Below are 8,683 nucleotides of genomic sequence, written 5' to 3'. Positions count from 1 at the left end.
CCGGGAGACCAAAACTCCGCACTCCCGCGTCGGGGCTGTGACGTCAATCGTAAAGCGGAAGGGGCGGGGTCTGCGGCCTCACTGCACGAGGCTTTAGCTTTGCGACTATGGGGAATACGTGTTTTCTTTCACACCTCCCAGGCTTCCGATGTGATTGCTTCATATACCGTTTAGGGTTTCTCCATTTAATGTACACGGTGACAATAAAAAGATGGGTGGCCTCCATCTTAGGATGGAGATCCTGGCACAGCAGGCCCTACACATCACATTGTCTCTGAACTGTCCTGTTGAGTGGAAGCCTCAGTCGTTAACAGGAATTAATTCCCTGAGTGGGGATAGTGGGAGCAATAAAAGAATACAGGCTAGTTAACCAATTTTTTGGTGTGACAAGTCCAGGAAGCAGTCATATAAGGATTAATCTATGCTTATTATAGTATCCCAGCCCCTTGACTCTTCTCGCTAGCCGTCCCCCCCTTTTCTGCCCCCCCTCTTTGCCTTTCCCGCCCTCGCGAGGGATTGTGGGCCAGACCCCCCACCTCCGCGGGGAGACTCTTAGTCCCATCCCCGCACCCACCCACGCCTTCCCGCGAGTCAACCCTGGAGCATGGAGGCTTCTGAGACCGTTAGCACTTCACGGCCTGCTTAGCTTGAGAAAAGTAAGCATGTAATGACCCATAGTGGACTGGCCTCTGCTCCTCGTGTCCTGAGCGAGTGGGGGTGGGGGGTTCGACTCCTGGTAGAGTTGCAAAGTGTGTTGAAGGCCTGGAAATGACCGCTTCTAAAACACAAAACTTAGGGGGAATTGGGAGCTGGTTTGGAAGGTGATTTTTGAGGTCATTTCTTTCCTAGGGATTATGATTTATTTAGGGGAGTAACTTCTACTTGTTGGCGACGATTTTTTTTTGGGGGGGGGGCGTGGATTGAAGCCAGGGGCGCTGTATCTCTGACTGATATCCCCAGCCCTTTTTGAGCTTCACTGAAATGCTGAGGCTGACCTCAGACTAGGAATCCTCCTGCCTCGGCTTCCCAAGTCGCTGAGATTACAATTACAGGCATACGCCACTGCGCCCAGCCTTGGCCACGATCCTACCATTGATTTTTCTTACCAGTTTAAAGGAATTTTTTAAATATCATGAAATAGAACTAAGGAACAACAATTTGCTGAGCACTGTAACAAATCCCATACATTTCAAATGCTCATAACCATGCCATGAGGAAGACTAGGACATAGAAACTCAGCAGGTTTCTTCAAGCCAAAATTCAACCTAGAACACTCTTTGTTACCTCGAGTTACCACCAAATTGTATACCTCTTTTGAGAGGGGAGGATTTCAGAAATTCCCAACTTGGTAGGGTAGGGAAAGTCTGGTAGAGATAGTCAAAATGTGGTTGGTATAAGTACATTGCTTAACATTGGGGTTTTTTTTTGGGGGGGGGGCGGGGGTGACAGGGGCATAGGAATTGAACCCCGGGACACTCGACCACTGAGCCACATTCCCCAGCCCTATTTTATATTTGATTTAGAGACACTCGACCACTGAGCCACATTCCCCAGCCCTATTTTATATTTGATTTAACTTATGAATTACATCTGGTACTCAGTGGCATTATCTAAATATTGTCCTCTTGGGAATTCATGCTTATTTTTGTAAAGCAATCAGGTTCTTGGGTGAAGAAGACAGTGTTACCTTAGTCAGCAATAACTCTTCAGTTTTGTGAAACACAGTGGAATTGGTCGTGTTTAGAATTTCGTTTCATCTGCAGGGAGAGTTAAGAAACTAGTCAAGTGCTAGGGATATATAGCTCAGTGGTAGAATACTTGCCTTGCATGTACAAGGCTCTGGGTTCAATTTCCAATACTACCAAGAAAAGAAAAGGAAAAAGAAACTAGTGGACTCCATGTGAAGCTACACAATTAGCTGCTATTAGTATTTTCCAACCCTGCCTCGACTTGCCTATAATAATTACCATTTTTATCATCATTCTATAGTAACTGTAGTCCCAGCTACTTGGGAAGATGACTTGAGCTCAGGAGTTTGAAACCAGCGTAGGCAGCATAGTAAGATCTCTCTCTCAAAAAAGAAAAAAGAAAGAAAGCTTGGGATGTTGCTCAGTGGTTAAGTACCACAGGGTTCCATCCTGGTACAAACAAACAAACAAACAAACAAACAAAAAAACTATGGTTCTGATGATTCTTAATCCTTATGCTTATTCAAATACAGTCTTTTGCTTAATCTATATGTTGCAAATATCTTCCCACTTTGCCATGTGTATTTAAATTTTGCTTTATGAGTTTTGTTTTGTTTTTTACTTTAGAGATATTTTCTGTATGTAACCTAGTCAAATTTTGTATTTAATCTTGATTCTGGTAATATGCTTAGAAAATCTCTTCAAAATTAGAAACATGGCCATACCCAATGGTATACATCTGTAATCCCAGCTACTCTGGAGGCTGAGACAGAAGGATCACAAGTTTGAGGTTAGCCTGGGTAACTTAGTGATACCCTGTCTCCCAAACTAAAAAATATAAAGGACTGGGCAATGATCTTAGTGATAGCATGCTTGAGGCCCCAGTTTCAATTTCCAGCACTAAAAAAAAAAAAAAAAAAAAGAAAGAAAGAAATTATAAGCATAATTTTTTAGCATATGACTTAAATTTACATTTGAATATTTTAATTTGATTTAAAAAAAGGAATAGGTGGGTATTGTGTTGCACACCTGTAATCCCAGTAACTCAGGAGGCTGAGGCAAAAGGATCACAAATTCAAGGACAGGCTTAGCAACTTAGACCCTGTTTCAAAATAAAAAACAAAAAGTACTAGGTATGTAGCTCAGTGGTAAAGCACCCTGGGTTAAATCATATATATATATAGAGAGAGAGAGAGATAGATTACACCATGAGTAAGGCCTTAAGTTCAATCCCCATCCTCAACCTCCAGTAAAAGGTAGGAAGGAATTATTTTTTCTTTCTTTACAGTGGTGAGCTAATTTAGCAGTCCTTATGAAGTAGTCAATCCTTTCCCCATCCATATGAAATGCCACTTTTCATATACTTTATGTACTTAGGTCTTAACAGTCCTGATATAAAACCTCTTTAGTCATCTGGGGGTTTTTTTTTGTTTGTTTTTTTGTTTTTTTAAAGAAAGCCTTCTTTTTTTGGTGGACACAACATCTTTATTTTTATTTTATGTGGTGCTGAGGATCGAACCCAGAGCCCCGGGCATGCCAGGCGAGCGCGCTACCGCTTGAGCCACATCCCCAGCCCCAGTCATCTGTTTTTAATACCCTACTAGATTGAGTTTACAAAGATGTTATACATATACTTAAAATAGTTCTGCATGGCCAGGCACAGTGGTGTATGCCTGCAATTCCAGCTTCTCAGGAGACTGAGGTAGAAGACAAGGATTGCAAGTTTGAAGCCACCTTGGCAACCCTGTAAGAACCTATCTCAAAAATGAAAAAAAAAAGACTGAGGATGTAGCTCAATGGTAGAATACCGCTGTATTCTATCCCAGGTTCTGCAAAAAAAAAAAGTTTTGCTTTTTTTTGTTCATAAGAAGATTGATCTATGGGATTATGTCTGCTTTGAGCAAGTTTTTTGTTTTGTTTTGTTTTGTTTTTTTGGTGCTGGATTGAACCCAGAGGTACTCTACCGTTGAGCTACACCCCAACCCTTTTTATTTATTTTTTATTATATTTTTTTAGTATCAGGGGTTGAACTCCGAGCACTTGACCACTGAGCCACGTCCCCAGCCCTATATTGTATTTTATTTAGAGACAGGGTCTCACTGAGTTGCTTAGCACCTCGCCATTGCTGAGACTGGCTTTGAACTCACAATTCTCCTGTGTCAGCCTCCTGGGCTGCTGTGCCCAGATCCCCTTTTATTTTTTATATTGAGATGGTCTCATTAATTTTCTTAGGATCTTGCTAAATTGCTGAGGATGGCCTCAAACTTGTGATCCTCCTTCATCAGCCTCCAGAGTTGCTAGGATTACAGACATGTGCCAATTCCCCCAGCTTCAGCTATTTTTTTTTTTTTTTTTGTACCAGGAATTAAACCCAGAGGCACTTAACCACTGAGCCACATCTCCAGCCATTTTTTATTTTTTTTAATTTTGAGACAGAGTCTCATTGAGTTGCTTAGGGCCTTACTAAACTGCTGAGGTTGGCTTTGAACTCGAAATCCTCCTGCCTCAGCCTCCTGAGTGTCTGGGATTATAAATTGTGATACTGGGCCTGGCTGCTTATTAATCTTTAATAAGATTTTTAAAAATATTTTTAGTTATGGGGCTGGGGATATAGCTCAGTTAGTAGAGTGCTTGCCTCACATGCATAAGGCCCTGGGTTCAATCCCCAGCATCACAAGAAATATATACATACACACACACAAAACACACACACACACACACACACACACACACAGTAGATGGACCCAATACCTTTATTTTAATTATTTTTAAATGTGGTGATGAGGATCGAACCCAGTGCCCCATAAGATTTTTAAAACAGTATTATTTCCTCCTGCTTTAAAGATATGAAACTCTGGATAATTTATTTTGGCAGAGAAGATAATATCAGAAGAATTCTTCTGCAAAGCAAAAAAGGCTTCAAAATCAGGTATGGTGACACAGCCTCTCATCTAAGCAATCTGGAGGCTGAAGCAGAAGGATAGCAAATTTGAGGCAAGCCAAAAAAAAAAAAAGACTTGCGAAATAGGGTGGTTCAAATATGATCTTGAGGAGGCACTTGAAGAACACTATTAAACTTGAACACTCTAATTCTATCGTACAGTGAGGAAGAAAGGAAAACATTGAGTGATACTATTTATTATGTGGATGTCGAATACATTAATTATTCACTATTGCCTGAGACAGGATTTGCTTTTTTTTTTTTTTAAGGAATCTAACAGTATTCTAATAGAGTTCAGGAGTTTCTTGTAGAATGGATTCTCCAGTGGTCCAGTTCTAGATTTAAGAAAAACCTGTGGAAAAACAGATAGTTGACCCTGTGCCTGTGGGATTAAGTAAGAGAGAATTTAAGGATACATGGAAATATAACTCATTCCTGCTTGAGAGGGAAGACAGTGATCATGGAGGTGAGGGTCATCTATCACACTCCAGATTTAGAATTAGGGACTAGGAACATTTTCCTAGTTTGCTTCTTTTCAAAATTAGCATTTGTGGGCTGGGGTTGTAGCTCAGTGGTACAGTGCTTGCCTAGCATATATGAGGCACTGGGTTCAATCTTCAGCACCACATAAAAATAAACAAAAGTATATTTTTTTAAAAAAGGGCCACTCTGCCATTAAAAAAAACTTCCTAAAAATATTATCACTTGTATAACGGGTCTTTCAAGTAACAATGATGACTTGCTGTATGTTTGAAAGAAAGCATTTTGCACTTATGCTTGGTGCTTTGAACTAAACCAACTTTTTACAATATGTTCACTGGGTTTTCTAATGTATTTTTTTAACTTTCTATTTTTATTTTTCCCTCATAGGGTTGGGAATTTAACCCAGGGCCTCAGATGGGCTAGGCAAGCACTTTACCAATAAACTATACCCCAAGTCTTTCAAATGTTGTTTAACCAAATTTCATCTTTTCAGACCTGCTCATTCATGTTACATAACAGCTTTTTGAACTGTACCACAAATCACAGTGACCAGCATCATAACCTTTGAGGATAGGAGCTAGTGTATGTTGTTTAGCTTTTGATCTGTAGAGTATATTTACCTTTACATTTTATTTCAGTAGCATCACCAAGCATACTACAAAAGTTGTGCTGAATGAATGAGATCAGTGAAAGAGGTGTGGATTATGTAAATAAGCACAATGACTGCAGGTCATTCTTACCACAGGCCTGTATTTTCCAAGATGTTGCCATATCCAGATGCACAATATTTGCTGCGTGGTTACTACATTTTGGAATCTTTTCATTTTGGAATTATGGGATTGTCAGGCTTCTTTCTTATCTGGTAGGTGAGATGCTGATGCTGCAGGTTACTGGTGACAAGTCCTGATTCCCCAAATGTTGAAGTTTGAACAGTAGAGAAGCACGCGGAAGCAAGCATAAAAACCGGGTTTATTTAAAAAGGGGTAGTATAGACTTCTCCAGGGAGGGAGAAGAGGGGGTATCCTAGTATCCCCAGAAGTGAGGTATTCTGCCCTTTTCATATGTCCTAGGATTCCTTTGTTCTCCTGCCTTTCCCCCTTTCTCCTTCCTGCATAGGTGACTAGGCCCAGTAATGCTCTGTGGGAAGGCCAAAAGGTGGGAAACAGGTGGGTTGAAGGGGGAAAGGCAGGGTGGAGTAGCCAAGGACACATTAATAACCTATATCTCCCTGTAGGGAGGGAAATTCCTGAGACAGGTTACTTTGGCAACAGGTTGGAGCAAGAGCAGGTTCTTGATAAGATCCCTCAGCGGTCCCTTATCTGCAACTTCCCAGACTCATTCAAAATTGGCCTCCTTGATCCAACCTGACTCGATTTACCTATCTACACTGACTACCTGTCTAATTCTGGCTTCGATACCATGATCACAAAGGTGGTTTTCCCACGTGAGGCTCATCCATTGCACTTTGGATGTGCTAACTCCTGTGATTTCCCCAAATGTGAGAAACTCAACTGCATAATTTGTGGTAGTGGGGGATTGCTTTCATACTTTCCCCTGACTTGATTTGTTCAAATAATAAATTTCTGATTGCAGCCTTTTTCAGGCCAGACATAGTATTTATGAACACTTACAGTTTTTTATGTGTTTGTATTATTTTTTCTTGTTATTAGCAGTGGTTTAGGTTAATTTAATACAGCTATTTTCTCCTGGAGTTATAGTTTATGAAGTAGCAGGAATATGGGGATAGCACGAATAATAATTATTATTTTTTTGTAGTTGTAGACGGACACAATACCTTTATTTTCGTCATCTTTTGTAGTTGTAGACGGACACAATACCTTTATTTTCGTCATCTTTGTGTGGTGCTAAGGATGGAACCTAGGGCCTCATATGTGAGGGGCAGGCGCTCTACCACTGAGCTACAGCCCCAGTCCCCTATTTTGTATTTTATTTGGAGACATAGTCTCACAGAGTTGCTTAGCACCTTGCCGTTGCTGAGGCAAGGCACATGCTACATTTCTTAGTTTTGTGCTACTTTCATCCCAATTTCCAAACTGCCCCACAATTCAGCATTGTTTTTCTTTTGTAATACTGAACCCTGAGTTCGATTTTCTGTACTGGAGAAGAATAAAGCAAAACAAAACACCCTAAAATTGAGCTAAGTCCTCAGCCCACTTTTTTGTTGTTTTGTTTTGTGATAAATTCTTACTGAACTGCCAGACTGGCCTTGAATTTGCAATCCTCCTGCCTCATCCTCCTGAGCGCCCAGGAATTACAGGCATGCTCCACTGCTCTTACATCTTTATGCAAATTATGTCATTATTTTAGGCACACCTGATAATCATTGTATCTCAAATCCTTACATCAGCAGTACCCTTTAGGTGGAAAGTAACATTTACAGGTTCCAGGGATTAGGTTTTGGACATTTTTGTGGGCTGTCATTTTGCCTACCACATCAACAAAAGCCTCAGATTTGTCAGAAGTTTTGACGTCATCAAAAGGGGCTTGGTATATGTAGATGACCGCAGTGCCTTCTGGACTTGTTCATCTATATACATTTTTTAGTTTTTTGTAAATAAATAAAGTAATCAAACTGTTATTGTTTGGTTCCTACAATTTGGAGAAGTCGTTATATTGAAAGTGATGGGCTAAAGTTTGGGCAAAGATAGTGACCCTGTGCGAAAAGTGTCTGGAGTCTAAGGGTATGATGCCTGGCAACCATCCCCTCTCATACTTACCTGGCAGGGGAGATACCATGATCATGAAGGTGGTTTTCCCAGGGTGAGGCTCATCCATTGCACTCCGGTATGTGCTGACCCCTGCGATTTCCCCAAATGCGGGAAACTCGACTGCATAATTTGTGGTAGTGGGGGACTGCGTTCGCGCTTTCCCCTGCATTTGTTGTTGGTTCAATGTGAGACTTGTAGTACTTTTAAGTAGTCCTTACAAACTGTTTATTTCTCATGTGTTTGGTAGGTTCTGTGTTCTTGACTAGGGCCTGGCAGCAAACGCCCCTGAACAAAGATTTTAGTATTTTTTTTGTTAGTACAGTTCTAAAATAATGCAGTTTAGTATTTTTTTTGTTAGTACAGTTCTATAATAATGCAGTAACTATTTTGGAGGCCCTTTAAGTAACTATTTGAAATTTTGTTTTCCAAGGGGTGTTTGTTTTTCTCAAGTGCTTTTTGCCCAAATATAGAAGTAAAATTGATTTGCACTAATTAAGGTTGTTTCCTATGATTACTAAATTCAGTTGTGAATTTTCTTAAAATAACTTTACTTATATATTGATTTTTATGTGGTGCTGAGGGTTTAACCCAGTGCCTCACACATGCTGGGCAAGCACTCTAGTGCTGAGCTATAGCCACAGCCCAAGTTCAGTTATGACCATATATATAGCATATATATGTTATTATATATGTATGTGTATATATATATATATATATATATATATATATATATATAAAATATTTTTTTTTTAGTTGTAAATGGACACAATACCTTTTTTGTGTGTGTGTGGTGCCGGGGATCGAACTAAGTACCTCACACATGTTAAGAAAACGCTCTGCCA

General features: G+C 40.3%; 2 non-coding genes across 2 annotated transcripts; both read left to right on the top strand.

Annotated features, from left to right (window-relative positions):
• The first annotated feature begins 6,511 nt into the window (after positions 1 to 6,511).
• On the top strand, positions 6,512 to 6,669 carry LOC143411029 (U1 spliceosomal RNA). The gene has a single exon (XR_013092760.1). It is a non-coding gene; the product is annotated as a U1 spliceosomal RNA (small nuclear RNA).
• A 1,173-nt stretch (positions 6,670 to 7,842) lies between these two features.
• Positions 7,843 to 8,007, top strand: LOC143411011 (U1 spliceosomal RNA). The gene has a single exon (XR_013092743.1). It is a non-coding gene; the product is annotated as a U1 spliceosomal RNA (small nuclear RNA).
• Positions 8,008 to 8,683: the final 676 nt, after the last annotated feature.

The sequence above is a fragment of the Callospermophilus lateralis genome, chromosome 11 (genome assembly GCF_048772815.1).
Source record: "Callospermophilus lateralis isolate mCalLat2 chromosome 11, mCalLat2.hap1, whole genome shotgun sequence".
Taxonomy (NCBI): domain Eukaryota; kingdom Metazoa; phylum Chordata; class Mammalia; order Rodentia; family Sciuridae; genus Callospermophilus; species Callospermophilus lateralis.
Note: the sequence above shows the minus strand (reverse complement) of the source record. Positions and strands in the feature narration are given on the sequence as shown.